We start from the raw sequence: 7647 nt of genomic DNA, 5'->3' as shown, positions 1-7647 counted from the left end.
TACAGACCTCCATGAATTACAAAGGAATCTTCTTCATGGGAAGAGAATGATGACACTTTATCTTGGGGTGGGAGTGGTTTCAGTTTGGAATTATAGTTCAATTCTGTTTCAATTTTAAAACAATGGTGTTACAGCTTGAAATTTGAGATCTCCTGGGAATTTGTCAATGCTCTGTGAAAGATCAACTATTTTACAGCTCACAAAAATCTTTATTTGTTGATGACATTCTCAATCTAGAGAATCAATAAAATGCTGAATGAGGAAGGAGCCTGCCCACTTAATTCTCACTGGGGTTTAATTAATTTTATTTTGCCTGCTCTTGCCCAGAAAATTTCCCAGGAAAACTAATAACTTTTTGGATGATGTAACAGATCAGAAAACATCTCTTACACACTCACAACCATCTTGCCTGTGTTCCGCCCCCTCTTCCACCATTCGTATTCAGTTCCGTATTCCCTCTTTAGACATTCATGGCTACCAGAGTTTTAGTTTCACAGTACTGTGCTTCATACCAATTTCCTGGAGCAGGGTAGGGAAAGACCACAGGACTTTTTTCAAAAATTATAGGATTATTTTAAACCTTACACACTGGTATTTAAAGCTCCACAAAAAATAATATCATGCTAACCTCTCTAGGTTTCATTTCTCACTACCCCTTCATGTGTATCTTCTGCAGAACACAAACAGGGGCATCGTCTCCCCTTCCTCTGTGGTTTCAGATAACATCTATGTTATCGCAACTTGCAAGTCATGAATCTAGATTATTCTTTTGCTCTGTGTACATATATACCATTGTACAGACTGGTTTAGACATTTGCAAAACAATATAGTTTAAAATTCTTATAATTTTGTACCCAAACATGCTCCTCTTTCTATGTTGTCCATTTTCACTAAAAATGCAAACATCAATCAATTAGTCTAGGCCAAAACATCAACTGTCAAAGTCCACTCCTTTCTTCCATTCGTGAGCGTACACTCCCTCTGTCCTGATGTTCCACAGATTTTCTCTATCTCCATTGTCTTTACTGGGCTGTGTCCCCACTATGCTATCTTTCTCCTGCCAACATTCCCATCCTGCAACCCCGGCACATAGAAGGCTTCTTAATTGGCCTTCCATCTCATCCACCATAGTTCCAACTATTTCACCCTCCCTCAGAGCAAAGTTTTCCAAAATGCAAATCTGATCTTGGCATTAAAATATGGCCTACATATCTTAATGAGATTTGATCTGGAAGCTCAAAGTCATTTTTTCCTCACCACCTGTTACAAACTCCTAAGCTCCAGTTATTGTGAACTTCTTCAACTTCAGGAACACATCCTTAATTTTTTGAGACTAGGCCTTTATACAATTTTCCCCTTTGCCTGGAAAATCCTCACTCCCCAACCCCAGTAATTCCCACCTGCCCTCAAATCTTCTCTTTAGATATAATTTCTGCCAAGATTTGTGATGACACTATGGCTAGACCAAATTCCCCTCTTATGTTTCTTTTTTATTTTTTCAGAGCATCTGCTCCTATCATAACACTTACGCAATATTCAAATGCTTGTCGCTTTCCCCACTGGAAAATAAAATCCCCAGGGACAGAGATTTAAGGTTTGTTCACTCTTGTAGCCTTACCATACAGTGTAGTACCTGAAATACAGAAAAGACTCAATATATCATTTTTTTGAATTGAGTAAAATATTTATTTCTTCCGAAACCTCATACCCGAAAATCATTTTTTTCTATGTCTGCGTAACGTTATCTTCATTTAATGCTTTTACCCAATCCCAGATCCCAAGAAATATCAATAATGTAGGTTACTTTTGTCCTGCTCTCAGAAGTCCTTCCTGAAAATACTAGTTCACAGTAATCATTCTCTTCTTTAAAAATACTTATAACTTATTTTTTCAAAAACATTTTCACATCTCAATACATGACCTTTCTCCTTCTCCCTACCACAAAATGTTCATGATCTTCTATAAGGGAATGTTATGCTTTTCGTCCCACATAGAAAATACTATGGTTTGAATTTGTCTCCTAAATTTTATGTATTGGAAACTTAATCCCTAAATTCATGCTGATGACATTTGGAGGTGGGGCCTTTAGGAGGTGATTAGACCCTGAGGGCTCTTCCCCATGAATGGACCAAGGCCATTATTACTGAATTGAGTTAGTTATAAAAGGAGCGAGTTTGGCCCCCGTTTCCTCTCTGTCTCTTGTGCTCACATCCATCTTACCTCCTTCTGCCATAGGATGATGCTTACTGGATGGCAGCCCCATGCTCTTGGACTTCTTAGCCTCTGGAACTGTGCACCAAATAAAATTCTGTTCTCCCTAAGTTACCCAGCTGGTGATATTCTCTTATAGCAACAGAAAATGAACTAAGACAAAAATTAAAGAATATTTGCTCATTGATCAAATGACAGTATTTTTTCAGAATTGGAAATACCAATATAATACCTTTTCTGTTTATTCAGAACATTGACATACCACAGCAACCAAAAGTCACTAGTATTTTATTCCTTTGTGTCCTTTGTTTCGGAACTTGAAATATATTGATAAATTGCTTATTTGCCTGTTGATTTCCCATTTGTAAGCAATTCAAAGTCTATTGCATGATGACAACTGTGTCCCAAAGCAAGTAGACCTATTTGATAAATCAATTAGAATATATTTTGAAAAATCAGCTTAACATTGATTCTTGAAGATGATTCCAAGCAGCAACTTGGACTAGGCAAACTGAATACACAGCCCAGGAGCCCCCGTGGCAGCACAGATGCAAAGTTCGCAACTCAATTTTACTTTTCCTTGAACTACAATGCTATGTTATGTGGTGCCAAGCAACTGGAATCCTTTAGCAGTTTAGGAAATCTGAGCAAGCAATCTGATATCGGAAGACATCATGCACAGATTGCAATAAAAATTTAGTTCTACTTCATTCTAAACAAGAGAATTCTTAATTTAATTCCTGATCCTACTTTCTATGTTAACATGTTTCATGAAAATCCAACTTTTTGATCATGGTATGAATGAGTTTAATTCAGTAAAGAAACATGCATTAAGTTGCTACTTAGGCTGAGTGAATGTAATACAGAGAAAGCAATTATATTTCTCATTGCCAACTCATTATCTCTACTCACATGTTTCTCAGGCACCTAAACTCAGTGTGTCTAAATCAGACCTTATCATCACCCCAGCATGTACCCTGCCCACACACAAAGTCAGCCTTCGTCTTCCTCTAATGATTGCCATTCCAATAGTCAGCACCTACGGATAATAATTAGGAGCTGGACTTAGGTTTGGATAACAAAGCTGATGGATTTTTGTTTAGAAATTATTTTTTCAAAGCCAGTTATATAGTCTATTAATTTATTTCATGCTTTACCTACAATGCACAATAAAAGCCTTCCTGAGTCTATTTTAATTTGCATTTTTTAGAACCACCTTTTCCAACAAAATGACATCATTCTGAGGACATCTTATCATAAGATTCGTTGTATGTATTTGTTTTATATTCATAATATGTATCAATAATAATTTCTGCCATTGCACATTTCATGACTTGAGTCATTATTTCTATTAAGTGTACTTCTGGGATTTTTTTCAGTGAAATTGTGCAGCTTCAGAATGTCATCATAAGCAGTTTCAGCAGCTGCCAAGAATATTTTGTGTCAATTTTTTCAACTAATTAATATACATAATGACTGTTTCAAATGATTGTTTCCATCACTTTATTAATGAAACCATAAGAAAATTGATATCAAGACCCCTCAGTTAGCCCAAAAGTGTTTCATTGTCCTGGACTGGTTTACCCTATGCCAATCAGATTCTTTCATAATGCCCATGCATTTGGCATTGCAGTGGCACCCCCTGATGCCATTGATAGCACAAGGAATCAAGTCCTGAAGCAGAGAACCCTTCAGGTGAAAATAAAGGCTAATCCATAGTATCTTGCTCTGTGTAGGAATATACAGAGGGGCATGTGAAAAAATTGCAAGGTCTGTATTCCACATCTACTGCAACCATTCAGGTCAAGAAACTGCAGAGCTTTACTCTGAAAATTTCTAAAATGTCACAGAGTCAAAAATATGTACTTACTAATTATTTATGCTAAACATTTCAAAGGCAAAGTTTCATTATTTAAAAATTGATTTAGCTGGGTTCAGTGGCTTGTGCCTGTAGTTCCAGCAACTTGAGGCTGAGATGAGAGGATAGCTTGAGGCCAGTAGTTCGAGGCTGCAAACAGCTGTGATGGCTTCACTGCACTTCAGCCTAGGTGGCAGAGTGAGGCGCTATCTCTAAATAAATAAATACTAAGTTATAAATATTTAGGTGCAATATGAGCCTGGTATGTTGAAGAACGATTCATGAAATAAAATATCAACACTGCTTTGTCTCCTAATGTTCCTTTAAAATGCTTTATCTGCTACTAGTTGAAAATACTAAGAGATCCTATGCCATTTATCTTCACCTTTAATTAATAGATAGCACTTTTAATACTATATTAAAAATATAATATTATCTCAGAACTAAGAAAGAGATAATCAGAAAATCATTATTCTTAAGTTATCTAAAAAAATATGTGCAAGACCTGTACATTTTAAGTTATAAAACAATGATAAAAGAAATAAAAAAAATCTGAAAAATAAAGCAGCTAAGTATTTTTATAGATTGAATGACTCAGTCCAGGTCAGATGTCAATTCTCCCAAAATTGAAGTACAAGCCCAATACGGTCCCAATAAAAATTCTAGAAGAATTTTCATCTGTAGAAACAGACAAGCCATTCATAAAATGTATTTGAAGAAGCAAAGGAACTCAAATACGTGAGACAAGTTTGAACAGAAAAAAGAAAATAAAGATCAAAGTGCCAAAACTCATGCTTATTATAAATCCATAATGATCACAGCATCGTGGTGCTGGCTGAAGTGCAAACACATGGGTCAATGGAATAGGATAGAATTGAGAAATAGACCCAGACCTATATGGTTCCTTAAATTTTTACCAAGATGCAAATGAAATTCAATGGAGAAAAGAATATTTTCCACCAATGATGTTGAAACAATTGGACATTAATAAAACAACAACAAAAAACAAAAATCTGGGTATATATTTTTATAATCTAAATAAAAGTTTCAAACGAGTCCATAAAATTAAATTTGAACCCTAAAACTGGAAATTTTCAGAAGATAAAATAAAAGAAAATCTTCATAATATTGCGTTAGAAAACTTTTTGGCTGTAACATGAAATACACAATCACTAAAAATAAAAATGACAAACGCAACATCCTCACAATTAAAAAACACTGCCCTTTGAAAGGTTCTGTTAAGAAAATAAAAAGACAAATGACAGACTTTGACACATTTGAAAGAAATATATGCTAAAGGACGTGTATCCAGAATATATAAAGAATTCTCGCATTTCAATAATAAGAAAACAAAAAATGCAATTAAATTTTGGCTAATAATTTAAACAGATGCTTTACAAATGAAAATATACAGATGGCGTATAAGCATTTAAAAGGATACTCAAATTCATTATTCATCAGGAAATTAAAAACTGAAACCACAATGAGATATCACTATACACCTGTTCAAAAAGCTAAAATTAAAATAAATAAATACATAAAAAAGAAAGAAAGAGATACACGGGATGATACTAACTCCTGACTGAAACTCTCATTTATTGCTAGTGGGAATAGATAACGTTAAAGCCACTCTGGAAAGCATTTTGGCAGTTCCTCAGAAAATTAAACATACACTTACCATGTTGACCCAAGGAGACCACTTTCAAGTGGTATGCAAGAGAAATTGAATTGCAACAAATTGTAATTTGTTATTTGTTACAATTTAATAAATTAAATTAAATTAATGAATTAAATTGTAACAAAACCTACACATGAATGTTTCTGGCAACCTTATCCATAATTCAAAACTCCTGGAAACATCCAGAACGTTCTTTGGCCGGTGAATAGAAAAACAAATAGTGGCGCATTTGTAGAATGTAACATCTCTTATTAATAAAAAGGAACAAACTACCTGATCCTCTTAACAAAATACATGAATATCTAATGCAGGATTCGAAGTGAAAAAGCTAGACTCAAAAAGGCTACAGATTGTATGATTCCATGTTTACAGCTTTGTGGAGAAAACAAAACTGCTGGGACTGGAAACATCAGAATTTGCCAGGGGCTGGAGGTGGGGATGATTTTCCTACAAAAGAGAGGGGGCAGTTTTGAAGGGTGTTGGAATTGCTCTATGTCTTCATCTAGGCAGTGGTTACACATCTTTCTGTATTTGTCAAAACTCATAGAACCGTACACTAAACATAGTGAATTTTATTATAAGGGAACTTTAGCACAAGAAAACTGATATACACACACACACACACACACACACACACACACACATATAGATGTAGTATTTTAATTATGTGAGGGAGGCTGTATTAGTCCATTTTCACACTGCTGATAAAGACATACCTGAGACAAGGTAATTTATAAAGAAAAAGACTTTTAATGGACTCCCAGTTCCACGTGGCTGGGGAGGCCTTACAATCATGGCAGAAAGTGAAAGGCATGTCTTACTTGGCGGCAGGCAAGAATGAGTGAGAACCAAGTGAAAGGGGAAACCATCTATAAAATCGTCAGATCTCTTGAGACTTATTCACTATCAGGAGAACAGTGTGGGGAAAACCAACCTCATGATTCAATTATCTCCAATTATGTTCCTCCCACAACACGTGTAAATTAGGGGAGCTATAATTCAAGATGAGATTTGGGTGGGGACACAGCCAAACCATATCAGAAGCAATGCTCTGATATTGCAGAAAGATACAGCAGGGGTATTTGGCTCCATAAATGTGCACATATTTACATGTGCTAGGAAAAGAATCTTGAAGGAAGAAAGTATTTCCACAAATCTCAGAGAAAATGTTTCTGTGAGCTCAGAGGATTTGGATAAAATCTTGAAAGAATATAGTTGTATTTTGCTATGTAATTTGCCAAGGCAAAAATAGAAAAGCTAATAGAAAAAAAAAAAAAAGAATAGAAAAGGCAAATATAAAAGCAATTTTAAAAAGGAAAAAAATCCACATGTGGCCAGAAAGAAATCGTTATTCTATAAAGAGCCTAATTCAATTGAATTCAGAGTATACAGTTGACTGTTGAACAATACGAGCTTGGATTGCACGGGTTCACTTACACATGGAATTTCTTCTGCCCCTGCCACCCCTGAGACAACAAGACCAACTTCTCCTTTCCTCTTTCTCCTCTGCCTACTCAACATGAAGTTTTGATGACCCACTTCTACCTAATAAACAGCAAATATATTTTCTCTTCCTTATGATTATCTTAATAACATTTATTTTTCTCTAGCTTACTTTATCATAAGAACAGGGTATATGACACATGTAACATAAAAAGCATGTATTAATAGACTGTTTATGTTATTGCCAAATCGACCAGTCAACAGTAGGCTATTGGTAAGTTAATTTGGGGGAAGTAAAATATTACATTCAGATTTTTTTTTTAATTATTATACTTTAAGTTCTAGGGTACATGTGCATAACGTGCAGGTTTGTTACATACGTATACTTGTGCCATGTTGGTGTGCTGCACCCATCAACTCGTCAGCACCCATCAACTCGTCATTTACATCAGGTATA

This window comes from Mandrillus leucophaeus, unplaced genomic scaffold (genome assembly GCF_000951045.1).
Source record: "Mandrillus leucophaeus isolate KB7577 unplaced genomic scaffold, Mleu.le_1.0 Scaffold583, whole genome shotgun sequence".
In the NCBI taxonomy this organism is placed as follows: Eukaryota; Metazoa; Chordata; class Mammalia; order Primates; family Cercopithecidae; genus Mandrillus; species Mandrillus leucophaeus.
This window is presented reverse-complemented; position numbering follows the sequence as displayed.